Here is a 21,259-nt window from a genome sequence, read left to right as displayed (position 1 = left end):
CATCTGCGCAGTTCAATGGTCCGAGCCGCACGGTGTGTTTCCTAGTGACACTCAATGGTCAGCGCGGCGCGAACATCCTCACCAGCGCTGCACTATCCAATTTAAACAGCGCAGCGCAAACCAAACAGACATGCAAATAAATGTACAATAAACAATAAAGAAACCCCTCCTTCCTTAAAAATGTAACCGGAATGAGTAGACTATCCCTTTAAATGGGCAGATGACGTAATGAGTAGGCTGCTTTAAGTCTCCCGGGCGGTAAGGAAAGGGGTTTGTCTGGCCCTCGTTTTACGCTCAAGGAGCGAGTTGTGTTTCTTCCGTTGCTGGCGCTTGGAAAGATTTGATCCATTGATAAAGGTCTTTCCTGCACCAACGATTGTTCTGAGAACATGGTAGGTGTGTTATGTCTATTGGGCTTTGGCCACGTACCTGATGTGAGTGAACGATTGAGGGTGTTTGTTTATTTTAAATCGTTAAACGTAATAAAATGTGTATCTTTTTAGGAGCATTAATACTTTGCTGAGTTGCTGATTGTGTTACAACAAGGTTGCTTTCATTGAGATTTAAGTGCATCATAATCACCCATTAAGTGAGCCGTACCGTACCGGCAATGTATATTTCTATGATTGCTTTTAAATGTATAAGGGTGTACGCGTAGTAAACTAAAGGAGTTGTGATTTCAGGTCAAACCCTTACTTAGCTTTGACCACCTGATGTGAGTGAACGATTGAGTTTGGTTGTTTATCTTAAATCGTTAAATTTAATAAGATGTGTATTTTTAGGAGTATTAATACTTTGCAGAATTGCCGGCTGCGTTTCAACACGTCTGCTTTCATTGAGACTTAAGCCTGTTTTATGCTTCTGTGTCGAATCGACGGCGTACCCCCGCAGACACCTATCCGTCGACGCGAACCCCTCTCCGACCCCTCCGCCGTAGCTCGACGTGCACCTCCAAAAATTTGTAACTACGCGTCGAGGCGACGCAGACAGCAAGGGCTTTGATTGGTCGGATTATACATAATTTCAGGAGTGTAGCTTTTCCGATTTCCCCCTCCTGTTATCCACAAGTTTCCGAGGGGCGCTCCTGTAAAAAATAAAGTGGGTGAAACTTCCGGTGACGCGGCGGAAGTAGCATTCCAATGGTATTTTGTGTGTTAGTTAGCGAAGAGGCTAGCTGTTTTTCGGAGAATTATTTTACTATTTAAAGACGCAAATCTTTATGAGAGATGTCGTTACGGAGCTCAGGGACAACATGTGCTGTTCGCGGTTGTATGTATAACCGGACTAAACTAGTTCAGTGGCTTAAACGTGATTGCTTTGAACATAAGCTGAAAACGATATCAGAGTGTTCCTGCCAGAGCCCGTCTTTGATCCTGCCAACGACTGTAGTTTCCATCACCTCCCAAAAAGACGACGAATCTTCCTGTGTACATTTGTTTAAATTCTTAATATTCTATAAACTCTCTCAGGATATGTTTGGCTGTTCGCTACTGATGTTACACCTAAACTCAGGAGTTGACAGAATACCAAATGTGCCAGTTAATGTATGCAAGTAGCACATTCATTTATAATTTTGAATAAACTACAAAGCACAATGACTAAGTGTGTATTTTTTATTTTAATTGTTTGTCAGCTCACACAACTGTCTGTCACCATGCCTTGATGAGTATTGATAATTAATAATGTTATTATAATACTCCCAATCAGCTACTGCGGAGGGTAAAGGTACTGTTATTTCACCCTTTTTAATTTCGTTGAGGTTGTGTTCCCACATCGTTAGCTAGTTTGGATCGCTATAACTTGAATGACTGTCAACTGTTGAATGAACAAGTGTCAAGCATGTCAAGTAGCGCTTTGTTTACTTCCAACCCGGAAGTCGCGCCCACTTTTGACGCAAGGCCTCATGGGGCGTAGGAAACTTGTGGATAGCGCTATTTTTAACATTTGCACCCCTTGTTCTGATAATTATAACACTCTTAAAGAAAGTAAATAAAGAATTAAACTAAAAATAAACTGTTTTTTTTATTTCATTGTTAATATATATGTCTATATTCTTTTCTTTCTTTCTCGCAATAAATTTCAATCAATCAATAAATCAACGTTTGTTTTGAAACACAGTTTGTTGTTTATTTTCAATACAATGTTCACGGTTACATCATTGATAGTACAGTACTAACCAAGTCTGCCACGGGACACATTATCCTGCCATAGCACAGTTCCATGTGGAGACTGAAAAAAATCCTTCAAGTCATTCCGAACAGGTATCGTTATGGCAGCTCGGGTGGAACCTTTCTTTTACTGTCTATGGGTGAAACGGTCCCTGAAACGGATTCTGTGGGGATAAAGTTTTGTGTCGTCTTGTTATTCAACGTCGATTAGCTCCAGCTGGCAGCTGCAACAACATTCTCTCTCTTTCGCTCACGGCGCACGGAACCAAAGAGATTCGCGAACCCCCCTAGCGTTCGGGCGGCGAAATGCACCGCGAAGCACCACAACCTCACGCAGAAGCATATAACGGCCACGACGTCGTAGTAGTGACGACGTAGCTACGCCGTGGAGTTGACGCAGAAGCATAATGAGGCCTTTAAGGCCAATTTATACTTCTGCGTAGGGTACGCGCAGTAGGGACGGCGTAGCATACGCACAGACGCGTCCCATACCGCGTACCCTTCGCCGTCGCCTGACGCGCACCTCTTCAAAAATGTAACTACACGTCGCGACGACGCGGACCGCAAGATCGGTGATTGGTCGGCTTGGTAGCATCGCATTTCCTCCTACGCATTTCCGCACGTACCTTCTCACGCATTTCCACCACTGTCTATGATTTCCACACGTACCATCTCCTCCGACGTCTTCTGTCATTTCTGTCTTTCAGTTTTAGTAATTTCACTAAAGTGAACTGTTACGACCTCCTAGTCCAGGGTTAGGAACGCCAATAACAAATAAAACAATATAAATATCCCCTCTCCTGTCCCAAAGTACCACACCAGAATATAGTGTCAAAAGAATAAGCTTTTTTATTTACGCAGAAATAAAGAAAGCTGAAAGCGTGAATCTTCAGGAGGGGTTCAAGCCAAAATAACAAACCAAAATGAATTCTAACTAACGCCGACTTAAATATAAATTACCTAACAAATGAAAATCCCCAAAGAAAATACAACAAACTTCCCTTACTCCCTAACTAGTCAATAACCAAGAGAAAATGTTTAATAAAAAAAAGAATGGCAACCTCCTCCCTACGACTTTCTAAAGAAACATTCAAACATTAGTTTAAGGACATAAATCAAAAACAAAATAAACGAAAACAAGTAAATACAAATCAGTAACAAGGAAATAAACTTACGACAATCAACTCAAGAGAAAAAGTGTCCTCTAAAACACACCGTATTCCCCACTAGGAAAACTCACTAAAAGATCAAAACATCAACATTATTGATCTTAGCAACATGTCTGGGGCAGGAGACAAGGACCACGGAACTCCACGAAGCGCGTTCTAAGGAGCTCTGTCTCACTGCAGTCTGTCTCCGCTTTTAAAGTCCCCGTGAAATCAAAATTGAACCTATTTACTTTGTTAGCGCATATTACTAGTCTTGTGGTGAACAATTAATCCGTGCAAGTAAATATATATTTAAAAAATGTTTTACCTTGGTAATCTTTAATCAAAATCTGAAAAGTTACTTCCGGTCTGGAACGGTTGATGACGTAGGTTTCACAGTTTGGGTGGGGAAACGCTTAACCACTCCCCTCAAACCGTTAGTTTGCTATGAGCGAGAGATGGAGCGGAGGAGCGCTAGAGTAAAACCCCGCCCTCTGTTCAATATTCCGTTTCACTTGGAAATACGTCACAGCACAGGAGAAAAATCGTTTGCAACTTCCGGTTCACGGGGACTTTAAAAAGAAATGTGAAGAACGCCGGACTCTAAGTAGGATAAATATAGCGTCCTTCATTGACCATTGGAGAAAGCTTCAGACAATTTTAAAAGCCAAAGGTTACACAAAGAATGGTTCTCTACTGAAGTTTCGGAGTTTTAAAGGGGGGGTTGATTGCGATTTAACTTTTTTCATTTTAAGTAGTGTGTAATGTTGCTGTTGGTGCATGAACAGTCTCTGTAAAGTTGCAGCGCTGAAAGTTCAGTGTAAGCAGAGATATCGTCTTTTAAAAATCAGGAAGTTTAATGCCTACAAAAACGAATCGATTGGGACTACAGCTGGGTTTTAGATGTCACTACACATTTACATCAACCCTCCCTCCGGAAAATGCAAAAAAGGGAATGATCATATTTCTGTGGCTAGTTGAGTGTGTGTTCACGTCTTCTGTGTTCGAGCTTCCCACGGTCGCTGTACTTCGTCAACAATGGATACAATTTATGTTTGATTATGTTCCTGAAAATGGTAATCATAATTTAGCTCTCTGTGCTGCACATTTTACCAAAAGACAGCTTCCAGAATCTCCACGAATTCAATGCCAGATTCAACAAGAAACTTACTAAAACATGAAGCAGTTCCACTTCTACTTTAAAACACGAGGCAGCAGTTGTTGGGCCACAACCTGTAGGCTAAGACTTAATCATTTTAAATGTATTTGCATGTATAATTCCAGACGTAGCCTTGTGTTTTGTTTTTTTCAAATGCCAGCACTGGCTTTATAGCCACTAGGCTACTAGTTATGTTATTTTGTGTCCACGAGAAATGCGTAAAAACATTATATGGACCTGAATTTTTTATAAGTACTAATGTTTTAAACGTATTTTTCATGTATGCTTTATGACGTTATTTTCGATTTGATCAAGAACGTAAACTAATGCCACGCTGTTTGAGTATAACATTAGTAGCCAGTCAGATGCTACTGTGTTAAACAAACGTGTATATGTAATGGTTATGAGAATGTACAGTCAGAAAAGTTCATTATATGTAATTCTGTATGTTAAAAAGAGGAAAATAAGCAATTTGCTTTAATTCAGATAAATATTTAAAAAAAGGGTGAAGAACACATCATAATTCATGCCCATATGGAATATTGGTAAGATTAATAGCGCTGTGATTTCCTCAATGATCTATTAGCGATTACTTTGGTCTTCAATTTACTTTGGTCTTCAATTTGAGTCATAAGATGATGCATTAGCACAAAAACGTGCCAAAAATGATATTATTTAATAGTTACTCTATTTATTTTTGCACCTTGTTTTCATGTGGTTACCATTCAAAGTTGTTTAAGAGTTAGCCTGTTGATCGGGAATCAGTTGATTATGCCTGATGTATCACACGGGAAGCGTGTTGTGCCCATAGACAGTAAAAGAAATGGACACAGCGACCCCGTTGATTTCAACGGAGAGAGTTGAAGCTCAACATGGGCACTCACTTCCTGATAGCCAAGCATTCTGCGCAGGCTCAAACTGAGCTTGACGACATAGATGTCATGTGAGCAAACTGACTGACAGCTGTAAACCTTTTAGTAGCTGTGCCAAGACAAATTTTAAACATGCACAGAGACAGCGAAGCGCGACCTGGAGCAACTTTTGGTAAGTATTCTGGTTAATTATTTTGTCATTTTGCTTCTATTTATGCCATGGGGTGACTTTAGACAGTAAAAGATCACCTGCGGGGCTGTGCGAGCTTCTCCTCCTGCCTACTGTAACGTCTCTACTGTGCAACGGACAGTTGAGTGGTTACCCAGACAGCAAACTGACATTGAATCAACGTGGAAATGACGTCTCTCATGACATCGAAACTGTTATGTATAAAGCGTTGTCACTTTAAGACATAAGTGTTGAATGAAGTCATGTGATGATGACGTGGTGATGTGCGGCAAACAAAGTGATATGAATGTGAGCATTAAAGACATGCTGTTCCGTTCCTGAATTCATGTCTATGACTCTTCTTTATTGTCCTCTGTCTTTATAAAAAGGCAAAGACACGACAAAGTGGTGACGAGGATGTTTTGAAAGAACCTCTGCGTGTTTGAATTGCCGCATATAAATATAGTGGAGTGCAGAAAACAGCTGACTGGGACGCCTGAAAGACGGAGAGCTCGAAAGACGCTATGGCTGGCATTATTGGAAATATCGGACAGTTTGACGAAAATGTGGAACAATGGAGCTCATACACGGAGCGATTTGAATACTTCCTGCAAGCAAATGCCATTGAGGGTGAGAAGATTGTGCCGACGTTCCTCGGTGTGATGGACGCAAAGACTTTCACTTTGCTACGGAGTCTCGCACAGCCTAGGAAACCAGGTGAGAGCACTTATGCTGAGATTGTGGCTGTGTTGAGCACACATTTTTCACCTAATGCCGAGTTCAGACTGCATGATTTTAGCCACGATTTTGGCTCGCCGACAAATGCCCACAATCACAGGCAAATCGGCGCTCGTTCACGCGAGTGACAATCACGCAGTGTGAATGAGCAAAGACGCGAACTGAGAGAATCACAGACGAGTCGCCGACGCCCGTGAGATATTTGGCATGCTAAATATCTGGACCTGTTGGCGATTCAAAATCCTGCTGTGTGAAAATGTTTTGACTGAAAACTACATCGGCGATCACCGGCAGCCAGTGAGAGAGCAAGATACAGAGCAGCAGGGAGTTCGGGGAGGAATTATAGATCACATATCAACATGATATGGCATTGTTTTTAGAAAAAAAGCTTCTTCTCGGTCTATTTGGACGCAATAATTGGAAGAAAAATTAATTTGGCAGGAGCACTCGTGTCTCTTTGACGTTTCACCAGCTGTACCACAACCGGGTCGAAAAAAAGTCTCACGTGAGAACTCCGGTCTTGCACGTGTGGTGTCGCGTTGTTTCCTTTTCACATTTCACGTGTGTTTGTTGTGAAACGTAGTTTGCGCGCAGCGTGCTAAACAGAGTCTGTCGCCGATTTTTCCTATTGTAAAGTCATGCAGTGTGAAACCTTCTGTCACCGATCAATCGTCCAGTGTGAACACAGCAGTGACTGAATTCTGGCCAAGATAGTCATGCAGTGTAAAAAGAACAGCGACCCGACTACTTTGAAAATCATGCAGTCTGAACTCGGCATAAACCGCTGGTGATAGCGGAATGATTTCGGTAGAAATCAGGAAGAGGGAGAAACTGTTACTATGTTTGTGGCTGCACTGAAGAAACTTTCTGAACACTGTGAATTCGGCGATGTTTTGAATGATACTCTCAGGGACAGGCTCGTTTGTGGATTAAGAAGCGAAGCCATTCAAAAAAGGCTGTTAAGTGAAAGTAATCTCACGTTGCAGAAAGCCACTGAAATAAGTGTAGGCATGGAACTTGCTGCTAAAGCAGCACAGCATTTCAGTGGCTCAGATAAAGTTTATAAATTGTCTGCTGACATGAGCACATTCCAGAAGTCCCCTGGCAAAGCACCTACAAATGTAACATGTTTTAGATGTGGCAAAGTTGGACATCTTGCATCTGAGTGTTGGATTAAAGAGTTGGTGTGTCACAGTTGTGGAAAAAAGGCCACATAGAACGTGTTTGCAGAGGAAAACAAAATGCTGCGACACAAAAATTCAGAAAAATGCCTGGCACATCAAAGAATAAGAAGAATGTGTATACAATGCAGTCAAATTGCAAGTACACAGAAGACACTGATTCCTCCTCGGAGGAAGTTCCTTTGAACATTCTAGCGATAGAAGGAGACTCCAAAGGCTATTGGATGTCGCCTATCATTGAGGAAGAGCCAGTGCGTATGGAGATAGACACTGGTGCAGCTGTTTCTATCGTATGAGATGCTGTGTACCACAAAACCCTAAAACATGTCTACTTAAAGCCATCCAAGATTGTGTTGAAAACGTATACGGGGGAGCCTGTGACTGTAAAAGGAGTAATGGATGTGGAAGTGGAATTAAATGGTCAATCAGCAACGCTGCCTCTGTATGTGGTAAAAGGGAAATACCCAGCGTTGCTTGGACGAGAATGGATGGAAAAAATTAAATTGGACTGGCTGACGGTGCGGATGGTGTCAAGGGAAAACACAGAGCTCAGGGATGTTCTAGGAAAACATACTGATATTTTCAAGGATGAACTGGGCACGATGAAAGACATTACAGCCAAGCTCGACATTAAGCCTGATGGTAAGGCCAAGTGTTGTAAAGCCCGTCCTGTGCCCTATGCTATAAGATCAAAAGTCGAGACCGCTCTGGAAGACCTGGTAACCAGTGGGGTCATTGTACCAGTGAGTAACAGTGAGTGGGCAACGCCTATATTACCCGTGCTTAAAAAGGATGGTTCCATTGGGATTTGTGGTGATTTTAAAATCACAGTAAACCCTATACTGTCATCTGACCAGTATCCACTTCCTCTCATTGATGATCTGTTTGCTGGCTTGGCAGGGGGAAAGCGGTTCAGCAGACTTGATTTGAGTCAAGCCTACCTACAAATGAAAGTCGATGAGAACTCTAGGGAGTTACTGGCAATTGTTACACAAGGGGCTTTTCAGATACCAGCGTCTTCCTTTTGGCATCACATCGGCCCCTTCGCTTTTCCAGAGGGCCATGGACCAGGTGTTAAGTGGCCTGTCGGGGGTGCAGTGCTACTTGGTAACAGGAAAAACCGAAGCGGAACATCTGAGTAATCTGGATGGTATACTCCAGCGCCTAAAAGAATATGGTTTAAGAGTGAGAAAAGACAAATGTGAGTTTTTCAAGCAGTCAGTTGAATATCTGGGTCATGTGATTGATGCTGATGGACTGCACAAGGCACCTTCAAAAGTAAGAGCCGTACTAGAGGCTCCAGCACCACAGAACACCAGTCAGCTCCGCTCGTTCATAGGCCTTCAAAATTACTATGGGAGATTCGTCAATGGATTGGCCACATTGTTGAAACCATTGCACCAACTTCTGTGTCGTAACCAGTCGTGGAAATGGACACAGCAGTGTGAGACCACTTTTCAAGAAGCTAAGAAAGCTCTGGTGAAGTCCGGTGTGCTAACCCATTTTAATCCAAAGCTTCCCCTGCAGTTAGCCTGTGATGCATCACTGTATGGGGTGGGAGCTGTGATTTCCCACATCATGCCTTCAGGAGAGGAAAGGCCAATAGCATTTGCCTCACGCACGCTGAACAAAGCAGAGAGCAAATATGCGCAAATTGAGCGAGAGGCTTTGGGAATCATTTTTGGTGTTCGGAAAGTTCACCAGTATCTGTATGGCAGGCAGTTTATACTGCTAACTGATCACCGGCCTTTAACCACTATTCTTGGGCCACACACAGAAGGACACGTGCCTAAGGACACCATCAATTTGAAGCCGTACCTGTCTAGGAAGAATGAACTGTAATTTCATTCAGGATGTCTTCTCTGGGGACAAAGAGTCATCATTCCACCCTCGTTGAGAAAATCAGTCCTCCAGCAGCTCCATGTGGGCCATTGTGGTATTGTGCGAATGAAGGAAGTAGCTCGGAGTTATTTTTGGTGGCCTGGTCTGGAGGGGGACATTGAAGGAAAAGCAAAGTCATGTCCGTCCTGCCAGCAAGTGAGAAATGACCCTCAATTGGCTCCATTACACCCGTGGGACTGGCCAGAAACTCCTTGGCAGCGTGTACATGTGGATTTTGCTGGTCCAGTCGAAGGGAAGATGTTGTTAATAGCGGTGGATGCCCATAGCAAGTGGCCTGAAGTTGTTGTTATGCACTCGACGACTGCCGAGAAAACAGTAGTGAAACTGGGAGAGATGTTTAGCCGTTTTGGCTACCCGGAACAGCTCGTCAGTGACAATGGGCCCCAGTTTACATTGCAAGAATTTGCTGTGTTTTTACAACGATGTGGGGTACAACACATTAAATCAGCTCCGTACCACCCAGCCACAAATGGTCTTGCAGAGAGGATGGTTCAAACCATCAAACACGCCTTAAAGACATCACAAAGACAAGGGAGCCTACAGCAGCGCCTGAATGAGTTCCTGTTGTCTTACCGAAATACCAGCCATGGGACAACAAAGGTTTCTCCAGCTTCTCTGATGTTGAAGCGTTCACTGTGCTCTGGATTTGACTTACTGAGACCTTCTACTGTCAAAGAGGTGGTAGCGCGTCAGCAACAGAAGCAGTTTCATAGAAGAAACATGAAGGCTAAAAGCAGACTGTTCCATCCTGGACAAAATGTTCTGGCACCCAACTATACTTCAGGATCAAAGTGGGTACCAGCGACAGTGATAGCTCAAACCGGCCCAGTGTCATATACTGTACTAACATCTGATAAGCTTACCTGGAAAAGACACTTGGATCAGCTTTTCTGAGATCTGCTACTGAGGTGGAGTCTGCTGTTGTCACACCTACTGTTTGTCCGGACTATCCAATGGTTCCAGAAGTGACTGTGGATACACCACTTACACCAGAAAAAGGACCTGCGCCACCCGAGCCTGAAAAAAGTCCGCAGAAGCAGAACTTGGAAAAACAACCAGACTCAGGATCCAACATATCTGTTTCGGAGTCCATGTCAAATGCAGAACGCCGTTATCCCACTAGGGAAAGACGCCCACCTAAAAGACTTGACTTGTAGTGAATAAGAAAGAAAAAAAATGACATTCTGTTTTGGGGAGGGGAAGGAGTGTTATGTATAACGCGTTGTCACTTTAAGACATAAGTGTTGAATGAAGTCATGTGATGATGACGTGGTGATGTGCGGCAAACAAAGTGATATGAATGTGAGCATTAAAGACATGCAAGTGTTCCGTTCCTGAATTCATGTCTATGACTCTTCTTTATTGTCCTCTGTCTTTATAAAAAGGCAAAGACACGACAGAAACAACGTTGATCTGGCATTGTTTTGCTCATCCAATTAACGTTGAACCAACGTCAGACGCGGCATTCTTCAAAGCTAAATGAAAATTGAAAATTGGTTTGCTTTCATAACGTTCAAACAACACTGATTTCAAGTTGATTTTCCGTTAGTTTTGAAAGAATGACGCGTCTGACGTTGGTTCAACGTTAATTCGATGAGCAAAACAATGTCAGATCAACGTTGTTTCGATGTCATGTTTCCACGTTGATTCAATGTCAGTTTGCTATCTGGGTATGACGCAATTTTTAGCCTATTTTTACAAGAACGGCTTCTACAGGGCCATAACGTAACATAATGGAGCCTTTTATACATTGTCGTGTTTCTTTAGAAATAAATAATGGACAAATGGAGTCTTTGGACCCCTCAGATATAAAGTTATTCGCTGTCAAAGTGACGGCGCAAAAATGAATTGGAGTCAATGGGATGCTAACAGTGATAGCCCGCTACAATGGTGGCCCCCGGAGGCAGCTTCAACTTCCTGCTGATGGATTACCCCCTTGGTTGCGCCTGCTCATCCATTATTACACTGGATGTGAGAGAAGTAACAGTGTCCTGTGTCTTATTACTCATCATTCCCATTTTCCAGGTAAAATCTGTTTATTAATGCATGTTATGTCTGTATTTATGTCCTCTGTAGTCTAAGAAATGATTTAAGTCAAATTTGTCTGTATGATTGTTATTACTTTGAGTAAGTGCTGCTTAAAGTTAGCTCCACTATACACAATGTTGCCAGGGTAGCGGTTTTCCGCACAATTGGGCTATTTTAAAAAAAATGTTGCGGGAAAAATTATGGAGTTGCGGGTTGCGTTTTTTTGGGCTATATTTATTATGTATTGCGGCCACAAAAATAATAATAATTAAATTGTAGACAAAGAAAAAATTAAAAGGGAACCGTTTATTAGTGGGTGTTGTTGAACCCCGGGAATGAATATTTGGCAACAACCACTGACTGTGGCGGGCGCTATCATAGATGGGCGCTATGAGCGGGCGAGTGGACGCGTCTCATGTGTTTTTCACGTAACATCACAAATCTAGCATCATCACATCACCTTCGAAGTGTTCCAAATGATGATAGAAAAACGTTCTGCAAATATTACAAATGTGAAATCAGAGTTCACCACAGTGATCTAGTAGCTTATGCTGCGAGTGAATAACATTAAAAAAAAACATTTATTTGACACAGGCAAAGTTCCTTTCTAAGAACTAATGTTGCTGTGAAAGAGGAAGCTGGCTGCCCACGTTGCTTGTCACTCAAGCACTTCAACTGTTGATCATTTAGGAAGTGACTACTAGGGTCAGAAAATATCAGAGAGGACAAGTTCTTGACCTTTATTGTATGAGATTGTGTTTCAGTGTGTGATATAAAGATTTTAGGTGAGACAAAAGGTCAAAACTTTAAACTTTAAGCACACACATATATATATATATATATATATATATATATATATATATATATATATATATATATATATATATATATATATTTACAAATAACCAGGTTAACTTTTATTTAAACAGGTTAATCTGTTAAGAACAAGTTCTCATTTGCAACCATACGTGAAACTCGAAAAATTAGAATATCGTGCAAAGTTCATGTATTTCAGTAATTCAAATTAAAAGGTGAAACTTTTCATGATATTCTAATTTTTCAAGTTTCACCTGTATATAGAGGGAATATATATATATATATATATATATATACACACACACACACACATATATTTATATGTAAATATATATTTACATAATTTATATATATATATATATATATATATATATATATATATATAAAAGATATATATACTGTATATATATATATATATATATATATATATATATATAAAATTGGACTAGTTTTCATTCCATTTGGGCGGGTTTTGAGTTGTCATTGGGCTTGAAATATTTCTGGGACCTGGCAACCCTGACTATACAGTCGGCAACGCGTCATAATTGGGGGGCGTGTTTGGCGTGGGGGAAAGCAGCGCGACCATCGTATGTATTTGAATGACAAAAAATGTCATATTGCGAGTCATTGACACCTGCGACCGGCAACGGTACATTGCAAAATGAAATGTAATAGGTTATGATTGCCCTTATTTAATTAAAAACTGGGTCAATGACCCAACCAAATGGCCAGAGGTGTCGTTTCCAGGCTTGTTATCTGGTTGAATCTCCAGGTAAGACATCGTGGCAGCTACCGGTAACCAGTACCGGTAACTTGCGTATAAGTTACTATAAGTGCATAAAACTTCTTCACTTACCAATTGTAGCCTATGTATGCTTCACTCCAAACTATTAATCCTTTTGTAAATTTCTGTAATGCATTTTCATTTTAATTTTGCCACTTATAAAGCATTTCAATATGCATATTAAAACTAGTGTATGAAATGGCAAATGTAAATTATGTAATCTCATTTTCATTTTCATTTTGCACCAAACGTTGCTAGAATTGTATTGTAAAATGTAAATTTAAATACAAAATGCAATGCCATTTTACATATTGCATTGTCATTTTGCATATTACATCGAATATTGACACACACATAGCAATCCCCAGATGCACGCAAGAGATCCACAGACACACTCAGCGATCCACGAATGCACCCGAGATCCACACACGCACGCACACACACACACACACACACACAGCAATCCACGAATGCACGCAAGATATCCACACACACAGCAATCATGCATTATTGTCCTTACTCACATTGCTTTGTTCACAATACACAAATGCTTTATCTGTACCTGCACTGTAAAAACTAAAGGTGCCTCAAATATCCTGTCGGATACTCAAGGAACCTAAAAACACAATTTAAGTGCCTCAAAGCTCTTTCTCATAGAGTTGGGGTTACTGGAGGAGCATTGACAATCTTAGCGGTTCTTGCTGGAACTTATGGGATCCTTGAAGCACTTTGTATTAATTTCAGAGGTTCTGGAGGTACACTGTAAAAAATAAAATCGTAAAAAAAGGGTCAAATAACGTCTCTGGTTACTTACGTAACCTATGTTCTCTGAATAGGTTCACTCAACGCTGCGGATAGCGCAGTGGGATATTCTCTGAATATGCCGATTGTCTGAAGCCCAATAGAATCACGTCAATTCATTGGCTGATGGCGCTCGCGCAATCTGGCCCCGCCCCGACGCAATTACGTCGCATAATCATATACGCGTGTGCGCCATCCTCCCCTCAGATTTCTCTGCCGAAAAGAAGACTGTCAGCAGCGCGAGGAGCTTGGCCGCTAACGCAGCGTCTCGTTCCCTATTCAGAGAACATAGGTTACGTAAGTAACCAGAGACGTTCTCTTTCATAGGTTCACTCAACGCTGCGGATAGCGCAGTGGGAACGGGATACCAAACTCGCCAAGCAAAGAGCGCTGTAATGACTGGTATCGAAAGATAATGACTACAAACGGTTCAAACAGAAAGAATCTGGGAACCCGGGGTCATGTCAAGATCCAAATTGTAGAAACGTACAAAAGTGTGCGGAGAGGACCATCCGGCCGCAACACAAATGTCCTCTAAGAGAGCTCCCCTGAAAAGAGCTTGAGAGGATGCCACACTCCTGGTGGAATGCGCTCTAATGCCAAGAGGCGAAGGCAAACCACGCGCCTGGTAGGCAATCGATATCGCCTCTGTGACCCAATGAGAAATCCTCTGTTTCGATGCAGCAAGCCCACGGCGGCCAGCACCAAAACAAACCAGAAGCTGGTTAGATTTCCTCCAACAGCTGGAGCGGTCTACATAAAACTTCAAAGACCGAACTGGGCAGAGCAGATTAAGCTTCCTATCCTCCTCAGAGGAAAAAGGCGGAGGGTGGAAAGCGTTAAGGCTAACAACCTGAGAGCGGAACGCTGTAGAGAGAACCTTAGGAACATAGCCTGGCCTAGGTCTCAAGGAAACTTTGACTAACCCGGGAGCAAAGTCTAAGCATGACTCGCTAACAGAAAGAGCCTGCAAGTCCCCTACCCGCTTTAAAGAAGACAAAGCCAACAAAAGTGACACCTTAAGAGTAGGGATGTCCCGATCCGATCCACGGCATCGGTATCGCGCCGATACCGGCCCAGAACGCTAGATCGGAGATCGGAGGGGAGAAAAAAATATGAGCGATATCCAGTTTAGCGGCGCAGCCTGTCACGTGATGATTGTTGTGTTTACGCACACGCACGCAGAGAATCACTCTCGCTCTGCGCACGGAACAAAAGCTGCATTTCAGTCTTTTCAGAAATTCATTGGCTATCAGAAAATAGCGTCATTTCATTCTCTATTGCAACTGGATAGATAAACTGTCACTCAAAGAGAGGTAGGTACCGATCTTCACCAGGCACGCTCGTTGGCTGTTGGAGTTTAGAAGACACCCCTAACACTCGCCGATTGGCTAAAATGACCTGTCAATCAATAGTTCATGGGTCAGCGGCCATTTTGACATTCTTTTTTCTCCAATGTTTACGTTTCAACTGTAGACGGATCAATAGTGCTACGTTCACACCGGACGCGAATCGCGCGTCAAATTCGCGCCTGACGCGTCTAGTTTGACGCTTGACCACTAGTGTTAATTCGCGTGTCAAGAGCGAAACTGGCGCGCGTAAAGTTTGAAGCGAAATTTACGCGCGTGACGCGCGTCAGAATCAAAATCCGTTGGCGGTCATTGTTTTTATGTCGACCGAGCATTCATCAAGAGAGTTACCGCTCTGTATTTACTCTGGGTAGCAGAACAGCGGCGTGGGGATCATCGTCGCCGTATATTTGTGTCCACCGGACCCTTCGGAGCCGAACCGTTTGGCGAGTTTCACCATTCGCTCGCTCCAGGAGCTGCGCTGGATGACGGCCGCTGTCAGCGGTACTTCCGCCTGTCACGCGCCCAGTTTGATGACCTGTTGTCCTGCATCTGAGCGAGGATCACCCTCGCCCGGCCCCTCATCCATCTAATCTAGCTGTCATTTATTTTTGTTTTGATAATAAATAGAGCCAGCCTTCAAAAGTTATTAACCTGTCCTGTGATTTTTTTTTTCTCTCTCTCACGTCCAGACACGAATTTATGCACATATGTTGATTGTCTTTACAACATAATACTATTTCTAGATATGGAATGAATAACATTCAATACAAAATGAACATGTCTCCATATAGAAATAATGTTTTAAGTGATGAAACATTTGCTTTGTTGTGCATAATCCCACCATGCATTTAGTCATATTAACAAAACAATTTATTGAAGCATCCAGACACTTCACCACGTGAGCAAGCAGCTAGGCTCCTGATTGGTTAACGCGGCGCGAATTCACGCCAAAGTTCAGATTTTTCAACTCGGGCGGCAGACGCGAATTCGCGTCAAACGCGTGAATGCACAACGCTCAATTCGCGCCAACTTGACGCGCGAATGAGGCGTATTCGCGTCTTCCGCGCCGCGCTCCACGCCTCATTCGCGCCGCAGGAATTTTTCACGCGCGTAAAGCGTCTTTGCATTGACTTAACATTGAAATCATTCGCGCCTGACGCCCTATTCGCGTCCGGTGTGAACGTAGCATTAGTGCGTCGAAGTTGTGATAGCGCTGTCGGCTAACGCGAAATGCTACTATTTACATTCCATGGATGTTTATTCATATATACAATTGTTTTGGACTAAAAACTTCTTCAAATTGGATTGTATGGACGCTTTACAGTGAAACCAAACCATTTTTGTTGGAATGTGGACTAACAGATGGCTAATTGGTGAGTTTCTTCCAGTTTGTGTTGGTTTGTTTTGGCTGTTGGTGGTCTGACAAAGAGACAGATTGTGCCCGCTGTGTTGATTGTATCTTAAAATGGTTTACGTCGTTCGAATCACGAGTTTCTCAGCTTTCCAAAGATGTGTATTATGTTTACTTTTGTGTTTGTTTTGTTTTGTCTTTCACAAAGTTAAACCTATAAACCACCCTGTGGGCCGTATACGGCACGTCGGACCACGAAAAAAAAAAATATCGGACTAATATCGGTATCGGCAAAAGCCAAAGGTGCGGCATCGGTATCGGTATCGGAAGTGAATCTCGTCTGACTCTCTATGTGCCGCAATGGCTGCAACATAGACCCTTGAGGGTGGTAGCCGCCGCCCCGGAGGAAAACCTCTCTTGCAGGAACTCCAACACTGAAGCGACAGGGCAGTTAACTGGGTTCCTATCACGTGCCAAGCACCAAGACGCGAAAACCTTCCATTTGGAAGAATAGAGTCTCCTTGTAGAAAGGGCTCTAGCACTAGCGATGGTCTCCTGAACGTCAGTCGGGAGATCCAAGCCTAATGTCGACGACCCCTGATCGGCCAAACGTACAGCTTCCACATGTCCGGGCGAGGATGCCAAATCCTGCCCTGAAGTTGGGAAAGCAGATCCTCTCTGATTGGAATCTTCCAGGGAGGCGATTCCAGGAGAGGAATTAACTCCGAAAACCATGGCTGAGATGGCCAGAATGGGGCTACTAGAAGGAGGCGGACTCCGCTCTCCCTCACTCTGGCCAGGACCGCCTGGATCAGTTTGATGGGCGGGAAGGCGTTGAGTTTCTGCATTGGCCAAGGGTGGGCGAATGCATCTATCCCCAACGGAGCTGGAGGATTCAGGGAGAACCAGAGTGGGCATTGGGATGACTCCTGCGAGGCAAAGAGGTCCACCTCCGATTTCCCGAACACCTCCCAGATCAGGGAAACTGTCTGACGGTTCAACATCCAATCCCCCGACTGGAGTTTCTGCCTCGATAGAAAATCCGCTGCGAGGTTCAGAACCCCTGGGACATGGACCGCTCTCAGAGAAAGGAACCTGCTCTGAGACCATAATAGAAGATGACGCGCATGCCTGTCCAGGGTGCGAGATCGAGACCTCCTTGCCGGTTTACATGGGAAACTACCACCATGTTGTCCGTCCTGACAATGACATGGTGACCCTTTAGAAAAGGGAGGAAATGACGCAAAGCCAGGAAGACGGCTCTCAGTTCTAAGCAGTTTATGTGCCAAGCGAGGGTCTCGCCCGTCCAGACCCCACATGCTGGCCTGCCCTCGAAAACTGCTCCCCAACCGGTTAGAGAGGCATCCGTCGTAAGCATCTGGCGATGGAATACCGTTCCCATGCTGACCCCTTTCTGAAGAAAGAGATGGTCCCGCCAAATCGACAGGGCGCGAGAGCAACTGCCCGACACCCTCAACAGGCGAAAGGCTGACCCAGTGGGCCGGATGCCTGAGAGCTTCATCCACCACAGGAAGGGTCTCATGTGGAGCAGACCCAGGGGTAGCACAGGGGAGGCTGCGGCCATTAAGCCCAGAAGCCTGCGCCAAGTGCCCACAGAGACATGATGGCCAAGCGAAAAACGGGCCAAACATGTCATCAAACTGCAAATCCGTGCAGGAGCCAAACGGGCCTGCATACGAACGGAATCCATGTGCACACCCAAGAAGACTGTGTGCTGAGCTGGAGTAAGAACACTCTTCTCCACGTTCAACCTCAGGCCGAGAGACTGAATATGGCGGAGAACAGTGTCCCTGTGGTGGGTAACCAACTCCCTGGACTGGGCTAGAATGAGCCAGTCGTCCAGATAATTGAGAATGCGGATGCCCTGGAGCCGCAAGGGGGCCAGTGCTGCATCCACGCATTTCGTGAATGTTCTCGGTGCCAGGGCAAGGCCAAAGGGAAGGACCTTGTACTGGAATGCCCTCCCTCCAAAGGCGAACCTGAGGAACGTTCTGTGACGCCGCACGACCTGGATGTGAAAATAGGCATCCTTGAGGTCTATTGTCACGAACCAATCTCCTGGTCGAATCTGAGAGATGATGGCTTTCAACGTCAACATCTTGAATTTCCCCCTGAAGAGGGCGAAATTTAGTCTGCGGAGGTCTAGAATGGGACGCAAGCCGCCGCCTTTCTTCGGAACCAGGAAATAACGGCTGTAGAAGCCTTGTTCGGTTTCCTCCGCAGGAACCTCCTCTATAGCCCCTTTGAGAAGGAGGGAAGAAATTTCCCGCTGTAGCACAGAAGCCTGAGTGGCGCTGTTGACTACAGTAGGAAAATCCCGTTGAACCGAGGGGGGTTGCGGCAAAACTGGAGAGTGTAGCCGAACCGAACTGTGCGAAGAATCCACGGCGATACCCCTTGTAACCGCTCCCATTCTGGAAAGAAATGTGAAAGAGGAAGAGGGGTGTTGCAATGCATATGACATACCTGAGTGAGGGTGTCGTGCTGAAGGTCGTGGAGTTGCAAGGTTGGCCGTGCTTGGCGTCCTGACACGCGATGAGAGGTGCTAATGCTGAGGTCTGGGTGACCGGGCCTGCCTGCTCCAGAGAAAAAGGAAGAGCGTTTCTGAGGACGTGACCGGCAGTCAAAGAGAGTGTCGGGGGAGAGGGGAGAAAACCCAGGGTGTCTCCTTCCTCTCGCACCGGGCTGCGTAGAAGCGGTGAAATATGGCCTGCTCTTCGAAACACCCAGGGTGGCGAAGGAGACAGGGTAAGAAAAGGAGAGCTGGTTGGAGGTGGACAGAAACACTTGCGCGGTCTGTCCCAACCTCGTGCCTGTGGAGGAGCTCTCCTTTTCCCGACCAACGGGTCAGGAGCGGGACGAGGCAGCTGGAGCGGGCGGCTTGTCGGATCGCTTTAGCTGCACACGTTTATGAGGTCGCTGACGGCGGAACGGGCGACCGCTGGCTCCCCAAACCGTGGGAGGTGGGGGACGCGCTGGGTCACTCCTCCTGAAAGAGGACTCCGCTCCCTGAGAAAAACGTTCTCTAGGTCTTCGGGCAGGGGAGGGAGCGGGGGATTCCCTAACTCTCCTGGGCATGAACTGCTTAAAAGCGGCGGATTGAGACTTGGAGGAACGGAATTTCTCGACCACTGTATTGACCGCCTCCCCAAACAGACCTGACTGAGAGATAGGGGCGTCGAGGATGAAAACCTTATCTCTATCGCGAATTTCAGTGAGGTTGAGCCATAAGTGGCGTTCCGCAGCAACCGCGCCAGCCATAGAGCGGCCCACCGCACATGCGGTATGTTTGGTGGCCCTCAAGGCCAAATTCGTGGCCTTACGCAGCTCCTTCACAGCCCCAGGAGTGACACCACTACCCTCATCCATCTCTTTAAGGATATCGGCCTGGTAGGCCTGAAGGATGGCCATAGTGTGAAGGGTCATGCCTGCCTGACCAGCCGCTATGTAGGATTTCCCGATGAGAGAGGAAGAGGTTCTACATGCCTTCGATGGAAGGAGAGGACGTGCCCTCCAAGATGGCGCCGACGATGGAGCAAGATGGCTGGCCAAAGTATCCTCGATCGCCGGAATGGCAGAGTAGCCCTGTTCCACAGAACCCACGAGGTTGGTGAAATCAGCAGCTGACGCATTAGTGAGACGCGAAGAGAAAGGCTGCTTCCAGGATCTGGAAATCTCCCGATGCAGATCGTTGAAAAACTGCAATTTTCTCCGTTGGGGCCTAGAATTAGGGCCACTGAAAAACCTCTCGTCGAGTTTGGAGGACTGCGATTCGCGGGGCTCGTCAGGCCAGTCGATCGTGAGTTTCTCCGTGGCGTGCAAAAGCACATCCACGAGCTCAGAGTAGGCCGCGTTTCCTGGCCGCTAGGCGGGATAACGTCATCGACGAGAGCAGGCCCGAAATCCTCGGAGTCGGAAGCCGCGGTAAAGATGACGTCCTCCAGCCCGAAAGAAACAGAATCGCGTGCTCCCGGGCTGGGGCACAAATAATCATGAGCGAACTCGACCGGCGAGTGAGCGAGCTCGGGAGATGGAGGGAGAGAAAGAGCGGGGCCCGTCTGCTCAAACTCCACATCCTCGAGCTCAACATCCGAACCCCAGGCCACGGATCCTCGAGAAGCCTCGGGAGCGCGACGGTGGGAAACGAATTTAGAATCCTTCTCAAAAACCGCAAGCCGAGAGTTTTTAGAAGTAAATTATCGCAAAATTTACATTTAGAAAAACCCAAAACGGCCTCGCGCGCATGTGAGAAACCCAAACACCTGATGCGCTTACTGTGAGGGTCGTCGCTTGCGATGAAGCGAGCACATGGCGGAGAGCAACGTCGATACTCCATTGCAGCTTCACTGGAAGGCGAACAGAGTTCCACTTGTGCAGTCGCTGAAGTGCAAGAATCCGAATAATCCGTATAGGCTTTAGAAAAACCGAGAAGAAGGGCGATGTGATCGCTTCGTGAAGGTAGAGAAATCTGAGGGGAGGATGGCGCACGCGCGTATATGATTATGCGACGTAATTGCGTCGGGGCGGGGCCAGATTGCGCGAGCGCCATCAGCCAATGAATTGGCGTGATTCTATTGGGCTTCAGACAATCGGCATATTCAGAGAATATCCCACTGCGCTATCCGCAGCGTTGAGTGAACCTATGAAAGAGAACTGGCAGCAAAGGGTGCCAAATACATACCGTAAAAATAAAGTTAAATATCCTAATATAAATTAAGTTGTTTTACAGAAAAACACTGTTATTTTACAGCTATTATCTGGATTATTAC

General features: G+C 45.0%; 1 long non-coding RNA gene across 1 annotated transcript in view; it reads left to right on the top strand.

The window, feature by feature from the left end:
• Positions 1–21,259, top strand: part of LOC120471877 (uncharacterized) — a 30,469-nt gene that overhangs the window by 2,057 nt on the left and 7,153 nt on the right. The gene's annotated exons all lie outside the window — the stretch shown is intronic.

This window comes from Pimephales promelas, chromosome 6 (genome assembly GCF_988280905.1).
Source record: "Pimephales promelas chromosome 6, fPimPro1.hap1.1, whole genome shotgun sequence".
NCBI lineage: Eukaryota > Metazoa > Chordata > Actinopteri > Cypriniformes > Leuciscidae > Pimephales > Pimephales promelas.
The sequence above is the reverse complement of the archived record's forward strand: the minus strand, read 5'-3'. Positions and strand labels throughout refer to the sequence as shown.